This window comes from Bombina bombina, chromosome 1 (assembly GCF_027579735.1).
Source record: "Bombina bombina isolate aBomBom1 chromosome 1, aBomBom1.pri, whole genome shotgun sequence".
In the NCBI taxonomy this organism is placed as follows: Eukaryota; Metazoa; Chordata; class Amphibia; order Anura; family Bombinatoridae; genus Bombina; species Bombina bombina.
The window spans coordinates 355,716,529-355,728,732 of NC_069499.1; the positions used below are offsets into that span (position 1 = coordinate 355,716,529).

Genomic DNA, 12,204 nt, shown 5'->3' on the forward strand with positions numbered 1-12,204 from the left:
TGATTTGCTTTAAATACTGGGAGCTAGCTGAACACACCTGATGAGCCAATGACAAGAGACAAGTGTGTAGCTACCAATAACCAGATAGCTCCCAGTAGTGCATTGATTCTGCTGAACATATGTACAGATTATTTTCAACAAAGAATACCATGAGAGCAACATAAATCTGACAATAGAAGTGGATTTAAAAGTATATTAAAGTTAAACTATCTGTACAGATTAACTTTGACTTTCATGTCATAAAAAAGGCATCAGAACATTTAACATATTAAAAGTAAAATTTAAACAAATGTACATTTAACAAATGGGGAGTGGAAAGTTCTGTTGTATGTTACAGAAGATTAGTACTTAAAGTGATGGTAAATCAGAGCATTTAACAAACCCTAGGATTTACCATCACTAAAAATAAAGTGGAGTTTAAGTGATCAGATATCACTCACCCTGAATGTGTCACCGCACATGGCTAAGCTCAGCTGCCCACGGCACATCGCTCTTCTACCAATGAGGTGACGCTTGCACCTCTAAACCAATAGCTGTGCATGCATACAGAATACAGTCAGCTGACACACGTGGCTATTGGTTTAGAGGTGCAAACTTCAACTCATTGAAAGAAAGCGATGTGCTGTGGGCGGCTAGAGGTGCTAAGTTTAACGACGCACAGCGGCACAGAAAGGGTGACTTTAGCACCCTTTTTTTTTTTATAACTGATCACTTAAACTACACTTTATTTGTTAAATGTTTGGATTTATTATCACTTTAAACAAAAACCTAGTTGTCAAAACACTTATAAATGGTGCAATTTCACAACCATCACAAAACCATATTTAAATATATTGGTAATATTCGAGTGTAGACAGGTGAAAAACAGTAGTGTTTAGTAAGGAACAAAGCAAGCACAAACTGTACTCCTATTTAACACTTTAACGGTACTTAACATGTCTCTATTATGTCTATGAAAAAAACATAATTTATGCTTACCTGATAAATTTATTTCTCTTGTAGTGTAGTCAGTCCACGGGTCATCCATTACTTATGGAATATATCTCTTCCTAACAGGAAGCTGCAAGAGGATCACCCAAGCAGAGCTGCTATATAGCTCCTCCCCTCACATGTCATATTCAGTCATTCGACCAAAGCAGACGAGAAAGGAGAAACCATAGGGTGCAGTGGTGACTGGAGTTTAATTAAAATTTAGATCTGCCTTAAAGACAGGGCGGGCCGTGGACTGACTACACTACAAGAGAAATAAATTTATCAGGTAAGCATAAATTATGTTTTCTCTTGTTAAGTGTAGTCAGTCCACGGGTCATCCATTACTTATGGAATACCAATACCAAAGCTAAAGTACACGGATGAAGGGAGGGACAAGGCAGGAACATTAAACAGAAGGAACCACTGCCTGAAGTACCTTTCTCCCAAAAATAGCCTCCGAAGAAGCAAAAGTGTCAAATTTGTAAAATTTTGAAAAGGTGTGAAGCGAAGACCAAGTCGCAGCCTTGCAAATCTGTTCAACAGAGGCCTCATTTTTAAAGGCCCAGGTGGAAGCCACAGCTCTAGTAGAATGAGCTGTAATCCTTTCAGGAGGCTGCTGTCCAGCAGTCTCATAGGCTAAACGTATTATGCTACGAAGCCAAAAAGAGAGAGAGGTAGCCGAAGCCTTTTGACCTCTTCTCTGTCCAGAGTAAACGACAAACAGGGAAGAAGTTTGACGAAAATCTTTAGTTGCCTGCAAATAGAACTTCATGGCACGGACTACGTCCAGATTATGCAAAAGTCGTTCCTTCTTTGAAGAAGGGTTAGGACACAGTGATGGAACAACAATCTCTTGATTGATATTCCTGTTAGTAACTACCTTAGGTAAGAACCCAGGTTTAGTACGCAGAACTACCTTGTCTGAATGAAAAATCAGATAAGGAGAATCACAATGTAAGGCAGATAACTCAGAGACTCTTCGAGCCGAGGAAATAGCCATCAAAAACAGAACCTTCCAGGATAACAGCTTGATATCAATGGAATGAAGGGGTTCAAATGGAACGCCTTGAAGAACGTTAAGAACTAAGTTTAAGCTCCACGGCGGAGCAACAGTCTTAAACACAGGCTTAATCCTAGCTAAAGCCTGACAAAAAGCCTGAACGTCTGGAACTTCAGCCAGACGTTTGTGTAGAAGAATAGACAGAGCAGAAATCTGTCCCTTTAACGAACTAGCAGATAAGCCCTTTTCTAAACCCTCTTGTAGAAAGGACAATATCCTAGGAATCCTAACCTTACTCCATGAGTAACTCTTGGATTCGCACCAATATAAATATTTACGCCATATCTTATGGTAAATTTTTCTGGTAACAGGCTTCCTAGCCTGTATTAAGGTATCAATAACAGACTCCGAGAAGCCACGCTTTGATAGAATCAAGCGTTCAATCTCCATGCAGTCAGCCTCAGAGAAATTAGATTTGGATGGTTGAAAGGACCCTGAATTAGAAGGTCCTGTCTCAGAGGCAGAGACCACGGTGGACAGGACGACATGTCCACTAGGTCTGCATACCAGGTCCTGCGTGGCCACGCAGGCGCTATCAGAATCACCGAAGCTCTCTCCTGTTTGATCTTGGCAATCAAACGAGGAAGCATCGGGAATGGTGGAAACACATAAGCCATGTTGAAGACCCAAGGGGCTGTCAGAGCATCTATCAGCACCGCTCCCGGGTCCCTGGACCTGGATCCGTAACAAGGAAGCTTGGCGTTCTGGTGAGACGCCATGAGATCCAGATCTGGTTTGCCCCAACAATGAATCAGTTGAGCAAAGACCTCCGGATGAAGTTCCCACTCCCCCGGATGAAAAGTCTGGCGACTTAGAAAATAAGCCTCCCAGTTCTCCACGCCTGGGATGTAAATCGCTGACAGGTGGCAAGAGTGAGACTCTGCCCAGCGAATTATCTTTGAGACTTCCAACATCGCTAGGGAACTTCTGGTTCCCCCTTGATGGTTGATGTAAGCCACAGTCGTGATGTTGTCCGACTGAAATCTGATGAACCTCAGAGTTGCTAACTGAGGCCAAGCTAGGAGAGCATTGAATATTGCTCTTAATTCCAGAATATTTATTGGGAGGAGTTTCTCCTCCTGAGTCCATAATCCCTGAGCCTTCAGGGAGTTCCAGACTGCGCCCCAGCCTAGAAGGCTGGCGTCTGTTGTTACAATCGTCCAATCTGGCCTGCAAAAGGTCATCCCTTTGGACAGATGTGGCCGAGAAAGCCACCATAGAAGAGAATCTCTGGTCTCTTGATCCAGATTTAGCAGGGGGGACAAATCTGAGTAATCTCCGTTCCACTGACTTAGCATGCACAATTGCAGCGGTCTGAGATGCAGGCGCGCAAATGGTACTATGTCCATTGCCGCTACCATCAAGCCGATTACTTCCATGCACTGAGCTACTGACGGGTGTGGAATGGAATGAAGGACACGGCAAGCATTTAGAAGTTTTGATAACCTGGCCTCTGTCAGGTAAATTTTCATCTCTACAGAATCTATAAGAGTCCCTAGAAAGGGAACCCTTGTAAGTGGTGATAGAGAACTTTTTTCCACGTTCACCTTCCACCCATGCGACCTCAGAAATGCCAGAACTATCTCTGTATGAGACTTGGCAGTTTGAAAACTTGACGCTTGTATCAGAATGTCGTCTAGGTACGGAGTCACCGCAATGCCTCGCGGTCTTAGTACCGCCAGAAGTGAGCCCAGAACTTTTGTAAAGATTCTTGGAGCCGTAGCTAATCCGAAGGGAAGAGCTACAAACTGGTAATGCCTGTCTAGGAAAGCAAATCTTAGATACCGATAATGATCCTTGTGAATCGGTATGTGAAGGTAGGCATCCTTTAAGTCCACTGTGGTCATGTACTGACCCTCTTGGATCATGGGAAGGATGGTTCGAATAGTTTCCATTTTGAATGATGGAACTCTTAGGAATTTGTTTAGGATTTTTAAGTCCAAGATTGGTCTGAAGGTTCCCTCTTTCTTGGGAACCACAAATAGATTTGAATAGAATCCTTGCCCGTGTTCCGTCCGCGGAACTGGGTGGATCACCCCCATTAGTAAGAGGTCTTGTACACAGCGTAGAAACGCCTCTTTCTTTATTTGGTTTGCTGATAACCTTGAAAGATGAAATCTCCCTCGTGGAGGAGAAGTTTTGAAGTCCAGGAGATATCCCTGAGATATGATCTCCAACGCCCAGGGATCCTGGACATCTCTTGCCCAAGCCTGGGCGAAGAGAGAAAGTCTGCCCCCCACTAGATCCGTTTCCGGATAGGGGGCCCTCTCTTCATGCTGTCTTAGGGGCAGCAGCAGGTTTTCTGGCCTGCTTGCCCTTGTTCCAGGACTGGTTAGTTTTCCAGCCTTGTCTGTAACGAGCAACAGCTCCTTCCTGTTTTGGAGCGGAGGAAGTTGATGCTGCTCCTGCCTTGAGGTTACGAAAGGCACGAAAATTAGACTGTTTGGCCTTTGATTTGGCCCTGTCCTTAGGAAGGGTATGACCCTTGCCTCCCGTAATGTCAGCGATAATTTCTTTCAAGCCGGGCCCGAATAAGGTCTGCCCTTTGAAAGGAATATTAAGCAATTTAGATTTAGAAGTCACGTCAGCTGACCAGGATTTAAGCCATAGCGCTCTGCGCGCTTGGATGGCGAATCCGGAGTTCTTAGCCGTAAGTTTGGTTAAATGTACGACGGCATCAGAAACAAATGCGTTAGCTAGCTTAAGTGCTTTAAGCTTGTTCATAATTTCATCCAATGGAGCTGTGCGAATGGCCTCTTCCAGAGACTCAAACCAGAATGCCGCCGCAGCAGTGACAGGCGCAATGCATGCAAGGGGCTGTAAGATAAAACCTTGTTGAACAAACATTTTCTTAAGGTAACCCTCTAATTTCTTATCCATTGGATCTGAAAAGGCACAACTACCCTCCACCGGGATAGTGGTACGCTTAGCTAAAGTAGAAACTGCTCCCTCCACCTTAGGGACCGTCTGCCATAAGTCTCGTGTGGTGGCGTCTATAGGAAACATTTTCCTAAATATGGGAGGAGGGGAAAAAGGCACACCAGGTCTATCCCACTCCTTGCTAATAATCTCTGTAAGCCTTTTAGGTATAGGAAACATGTCAGTACACACCGGTACCGTATAGTATCTATCCAACCTACATAATTTTTCTGGAATTGCAACCGTGTTACAATCATTCAGAGCCGCTAATACCTCCCCTAGCAATATGCGGAGGTTCTCAAGCTTAAATTTAAAATTAGAAATCTCTGAATCCAGTCTCCCTGGATCAGATCCGTCACCCACAGAATGAAGCTCTCCGTCTTCACGTTCTGCAAACTGTGACGCATGGCTCTCACCTCATCCACGCGCTCTGTCCTTAACCCAGAGCTATCGCGCTTGCCTCTTAATTCTGGCAATTTAGATAATACTTCTGTCATAACAGTAGCCATGTCTTGCAAAGTGATTTGTAAGGGCCTCCCTGATGTACTTGGCGCCACAAAATCACGCACCTCCTGAGCGGGAGGCGAAGGTACTGACACGTGAGGAGAGTTAGTCGGCATAACTTCCCCCTCGTTGTCTGGTGATAATTTCTTTACATGTAAAGATTGACTTTTATTTAAAGTAACATCAATGCAATTAGTACACAAATTTCTATTGGGTTCCACATTGGCCTTTAAACATAGTGAACAAAGAGATTCATCTGTGTCAGACATGTTTAAACAGACTAGCAATGAGACTAGCAAGCTTGGAAATACTTTTCTAAATAAATTAACAAGCAATATAAAAAACGCTACTGTGCCTTTAAGAAGCACAAAAAACTGTCACAGTTGAAATAACAATGAACCAAAATAGTTATAGCAACCAATTTTTCACAGTAAAAGTATTAAGTTAGCAAAGGATTGCACCCACCAGCAAATGGATGATTAACCCCTTAATACCCAAAAACGGATAACAATTTAATAATTAACGTTTTTATCACAGTCAAAACACACTGTCACAGGTCTGCTGTGACTGATTACCTCCCTCAAAATGAATTTTGAAGACCCCTGAGCTCTCTAGAGACGATCTGGATCATGGAGGATGAAGTAGACAGATTGTGACTGAATTTTTACTGCGCAAAAAAGCGCTAAAATAGGCCCCTCCCACTCATATTACAACAGTGGGGAAGCTCAGATAACTGTTTCTATGCAGAAAACAAAGATGGCCATGTGGTAAAAATCATGCCCCAATAAGTTTTATCACCAAGTACCTCACAAAAAACGATTAACATGCCAGTAAACGTTTTAAACATACATTTTAAAAGTTATGAAGTGTTATTAATAAGCCTGCTACCAGTCGCTTTTACTGCAGTTAAGGCTCATACATTACTTCAGTATTAACAGTATTTTCAGAGTCAATTCCATTCCTTAGAAAAATACATTCAGTGTACACACACTCATCAGCCTAATACCAGTCGCTATCACTGCATTTAAGGCTGAACTTACGTTACATTGGTATCAGCAGTATTTTCTCAGTCAATTCCATTCCTCAGAAAAATAATTTACTGCACATACCTCTTTTGCAGGGGGGCCCTGCATGCTATTCCCCTTTTCTGAAGTTACCTCACTCCTCAGATGAGAACAGCCAGTGGATCTTAGTTACGTCTGCTAAGATCATAGAAAACGCAGGCAGATTCTTCTTCTAATGCTGCCTGAGAGCAAACAGCACACTCCGGTGCCATTTAAAATAAACTTTTGATTGAAGAAATAAACTACGTTAAAAAACACCACAGACCTCTCACAGCGACCTATCTTTAGTTAGGCTGCAAGAGAATGACTGAATATGACATGTGAGGGGAGGAGCTATATAGCAGCTCTGCTTGGGTGATCCTCTTGCAGCTTCCTGTTAGGAAGAGATATATTCCATAAGTAATGGATGACCCGTGGACTGACTACACTTAAGAGAAACAAAAGTTAAATATGTTACAAATAGGTTTTGAATGAAAAATTTTAAAATGGTATAAATTTTATGTAGATGTAATGCTCATTGGCTAAGTGTTGTGTCCCTTTAGTTTTAATTACATGTAAACTGCAATAGGATAGATAAGGCCTACATCCCTTACACACTGCCTAAAAGGATGTCACCACTTATCGAAAAAGTTTCAGGACAAGGACTGAAATTTATTAAAGGGACATGAAATTCAAAATTTTTCTTTCATGATTTAGATATATAACACAATTTCTTTCCTAAGACATGGAGAGTCCACAACGTCATTCCAATTATTAGTGTGATATTCAACTCCTGGCCAGCAGGAGGAGGCAAAGAGCACCCCAGCAAATCTGTAAAGCGTAACTTCCCTTACCCATAACCCCGTCATTCTCTTTGCCTCTGTCAATGGAGGTTGTGCGAAGTTGGTGTCTGAAGATATTAATCCTTTTATGGGTACTCTTCCCTGCAAGGAAGGATTAGGGGCTATGCTGTGTCCATGTCAGTCTCTTTAGCAAGAGTAGTGGTTAAAAGTTAAAAGGCGGGAAGGTAGTCTTTGCTTTACTTTTAACATTTTGCTTCCCCTTTGCAGTAAGCCAGAGTTACTCTGTTTTTGATTTTACTACAAGTACATGACAGGAAGCAAAGTGCCTGTCACACCTGTGTAGCTGCTTTCTGCCCTGCAGCCGGATCCACAGGTAAGTGACTCTTCCTTTCTAGGTTAGGAAGGACAACACTTCAGAGGTTAACCCTGTAGTGGATCTCATTATGAAACATAGTTATCCTATTGTCTTAGGGGTACAGTGTTGGGGCAGCCTTTATTGTGGGTCATAGATGCTAAAGACTTTAGGCACTTATGGTATGAGGATACAGGAGAGACTTAAGGGGTTAATTTCCCTAATTCTTTGCAGAGTGTATGTCGTATTGTTACCTTATATGGTATTATATCATACGTGGGAGACAATTTGTATGTGTGCTGAATTAATACCAGTTTCAACTTTAAGGGACAGAGAAACAGCAGAGAGAGTTAACGGCTTTAAAACTTAGCAGCCGTTTGTTTTTTCACGCTCTTATGTGTGGCGCAGTTACTTTTCCCGGGTGGATTGAAGTTGTCTGAGGTGTCGGCTTAGTTATTTCGCCGATCGGAGGGACTTCAGTTGAAAATCGTTTAGCAAGCAGTTCATATCGTCTTCTGTTTACTAGTGGGGGTTTTCGCTCTGGTCCGGTAGGAACTTCAGATAACTTGTCTGAAGTTGAATCATAATTTCATACTTTATCATCAAAAAAATTATATTGTACTTTGAAAATTGTTAGTCTTTACTAGTGGGACCTGTTCTTTTGCACTATGGACGAACAGGATCAGTCTATATCTCTGGACAAATGTTTGCTATGTTTAGAGAACCAAATTTCCCTACCAATACAATTTTGTTCCTCATGTTTATCCAAAACTTTAAAATTTAAAAGACAAATTACTCCTTTCCGAGTCAAGTGTCTCTCAGGATAATGCTGTGCATGATATGCATCAGCTTTCTCCTCAAACGTCCCAAGCCTTGTTTACCATACTGTGCCTTTTGTGTCTTCTCAACCACTTGGGGGTGTTTATTTACCTGGGGATTTTGCCGCTCAGATTACCTCTGCAGTAACAGCGGCTTTGTCAGCTTTCCCTTCTTCGGGTAAGCGTAAGAGAAGATCTAAACATTTGACCGCTAATAAGGCTTCTGACCCCTCTAAATCTGCACTGGTCAACCTTTCTCAATTGTCTGATGGGGAAAATACTTCAGTAGCTTCTGAAGGTGAAATTTAAGACTCTGACTCTTTGAAGGTGAAATCTGCAGAATCTGAAGAGGCTAATTTTAGATTTAAGCTTGAACATCTTCGGTTACTTCTGAAGGAGGTTCTGGCTACTTTGGAGGACTCTGAACCTTCGGTTGCTGCCAACCCTAAGACATCTTCTAAGCTGGATAGAGTTTATGCTTCTTCTTCTGATGATGTTTTTCCTGTCCCTAGGAACATTTCAGAAGTTATAGCACAGGAATGGGATAAGCCAGGGGTCCCGTTTTTCCCCTTCCCCTGTTTTTAAAAAGATGTTTCCTGTTGCTGACTCTATTCGAGACTCATGGCGCATCATTCCTAAGGTAGAAGGTGCTATTTCTACTCTAGCTAAGAGAACTACCATTCCTATAGAGGATAGTTGTTCTTTTAAAGTGAATGTAAATTTTCTGATAGTTAGATAGATAGATAATTCACAAACACTAAGTTAGTTAAACCGCCATATTTTTTTTTTATAAATGTTTTTGTTTATATAATAATTTTATATTATAACTTAGCTCCGTTGTTGCGAGCAACTCCTCCCATCCTCTACTTCCTTGTTTTCCAGTCCTTGACGTAAAGAGCGGTACCGCCTGCTCTATTACGTATCTTAAAGCATAGAGTGCTCAATTTGCGCATGCGTGTCTATGCGCGTCCCCGTGGAGTACTCAATTTGCGCATGCGTGTCTACATCGTTAGTAGATATGCGCATGCGTTACAGAATGAAGACCGTATTCTTCTTGAAAATTAGTGACTATCTGTGTAGCGCATGCGTGTGTCGTGGATGCGCTCTGGATCCGAATAGCTCTTGTAGTTAAAATTGCATGCGCAGAAGCATCGCGTGACGTTGCAGTAAAGGGGCTGAACGCCACGGGGTGCAACTGCGGATTAGAAAACTGCAATGTCAATCACTTGTGCATTGATGAACAAAATGGCGGGCGGAGGAATCACGGCTAATAATACTTGGTAAATAGATTGATTTTGTGAATTAGGGTGCAGTATAAAAAAACCCATGAATTAAAGTCCTATTTATTTTAGTAGATGCATAATATGACCAAGAGTGATAGTCTTCACTTTACATTCACTTTAAGGATCCTATGGATAAAAAGCTGGAGGCTTATTTAAAAAAAGATGTATGCCCATCAGGGTTTACAGTGAAAACCTACAGCAAGTATTTCCACAGTTGCAGGATCAGCATCATATTGGTGCGATGCCCTGTCTGATCTGATTTCAGAAGAGACTACAGTAGGATGTGATCCAAGACAGGATCAAGGCTCTTAAACTGGCCAATACCTTTATCTGTGATGCCAACATGCAGGTAATTAGACTGGGAGCCAAGATATTCCTTTCGGAATTTTAAGGGACAGAAGTCCTCCTCTTCTTCTTCCAAACCAGAACAATCCAGGTCCTCTTGGAAATCCAGCCAGCCCTGGAATAAGGGAAAACAAAACAAGAAGCCTTCCTCTGACTCTAAATCAGCATGAAGGGTCTGCCCCCAATACAATTTTGGATCAGGTGGGGGGCAGGCTCTCTCTTTTTAGGACAGGTTTGGATACGCGATGTCCCAGATCCATGGGCTGTGGACATAGTATCCCAGGGTTACAAAATAGGATTCAAGTCTCGCCCTTCAAGGGGCAAATTTCTCCTATCAAGACTATCCTCAAACCAGGTTAAGAGGGAGGCCTTCTTAAATTGTTTAAAGGACCTATCCTCCCTGGGAGTTATCGTACCAGTCCCTCTAGAGGAACAGGGTATAAGATTCTATTCCAATCTATTTGTGGTTCCCAGAAAGGAGGGAACTTTTCGACCAATTATAGATCTCAAGTGCCTCAACAAATTCCTCAGGGTTCCGTCCTTCAAGATGGAAACTATTAGTTATATTCTTCCATTGGTTCAGGAAGGTCAGAGCATGACGACCATAGACCTAAAGGACGCGTACTTGCACGTTCCCATCCACAGGGATCATTACCTGTTTCTAAGGTTTGCCTTTCTGGACAAGCATTTCCAGTTTATTGCTCTTCTCTTTTGTCTTGCCACAGCTCCCAGAGTATTCACAAAGGTTCTGGGAGTTCTATTGGCAGTGATCATATCCCAGGGAATTGCGGTGGCGCCTTATCTAGACGACATTTTAGTTCAGGCGTCATCTTTGCAACTAGCAAAATCTCATACAGAGATGTTATCTTTTCTACATTCCCACGGGTGGAAAGTGAATCTGGAAAAGAGTTCTCTAGTTCCATCTACAAGACTGATTTTCCTAGGCAGTCAGATTCTCTGTCCATGAAGATTTTCCTGATGGACATAAGAAAATCTAAACTTCTGGAGTCTTGCCTTTCGTCTATCAGTGGAAAATCTCTCTTGGGAACTTGTTTCCTGAGACCTTCCTGGGTGAATGGGACTATGGATGCAAGCCTGTCAGGCTGGGGAGCTGTTTGGGGTTCTCTGAAGGCTCAGGGCCTGTGGTCTCGGGAAGAGTCCTCTCTTCCCATAAACATCTTGGAGTTGAGAGCAATCTTCAATGCCTTGACAGCTTGGCGTCAATTATCTTTAGTCCGGTTTATCAGATTCCAGTCAGACAACATCACCTCAGTGGCTTACATCAACCAGGGTGGGACTCTGAGTTCCTTAGCAATAAAGGAGGTGACTCGCATTCTACAGTGGGCAGAAGCTCACGATTGTCCATCTTCCATCCACATTTCAGGAGTGGACAATTGGGAGGTAGATATTCTGAGCAGACAGACTTTTCATCCCAGGGAGTGGGCTCTCCATCCAGAGGTGTTCTCTAGGATAACCCTCATGTGGGGGGTTCTGGAATTGTATCTGATGGCGTCTCGTCAGAACGCCAAACTTCCAAACTACGGTTCAAGGTCAAGAGATCCTCAGGCCGCCCTGATCAGATGCCCCGGCGGTTCCTTGGGATTTCAGGCTAGCTTACCTGTTTTCCTTCGTTTGCTCTCCTTCCACGAGTCATTGCTCGTATTAAGGAGAGAGCGTCTGTGATCCTAAAAGCGCCTGCCTGGCCTCGCAGAATCTGGTTTGCAGATCTGGTGAGATGTCATCTCTTACTCCTTGGAAGTTACCTCTGAGAAAGGACCTTGCTCCATCCAAATCTAGATTCTCTGAAGCTGACTGCTAGGAAATTTAAATTGCCTAGTCCTGTCTAGATGCGTTTTTTCAGGGGCAGTAATTGATACTATGCTTCAGGCTCGTAAACCTGTTACTCATAAGATTTACCCTAAGGTATGGCGTAAATACCTTTTTTGTTGTGAAGCTAAAGGTTTTTCTTGGAGTCGAGTGAGGATTCCACAAATTTTATTTTTTCTTCAGGATGGCCTGGAAAAAGGTTTGTCAGTCAGTACTCTGAAAGGTCAGATTTCTGATCTATCCTTTTGCACAAACGTCTGGCAGAGTTGCCAGATGTT

The 12,204-nt window shown here is 42.7% G+C and overlaps 1 protein-coding gene across 3 annotated transcripts in view; it reads right to left on the minus strand.

The window, feature by feature from the left end:
* Nucleotides 1-12,204, minus strand: part of STK11IP (serine/threonine kinase 11 interacting protein) — a 338,389-nt gene that overhangs the window by 254,920 nt on the left and 71,265 nt on the right. The gene's annotated exons all lie outside the window — the stretch shown is intronic.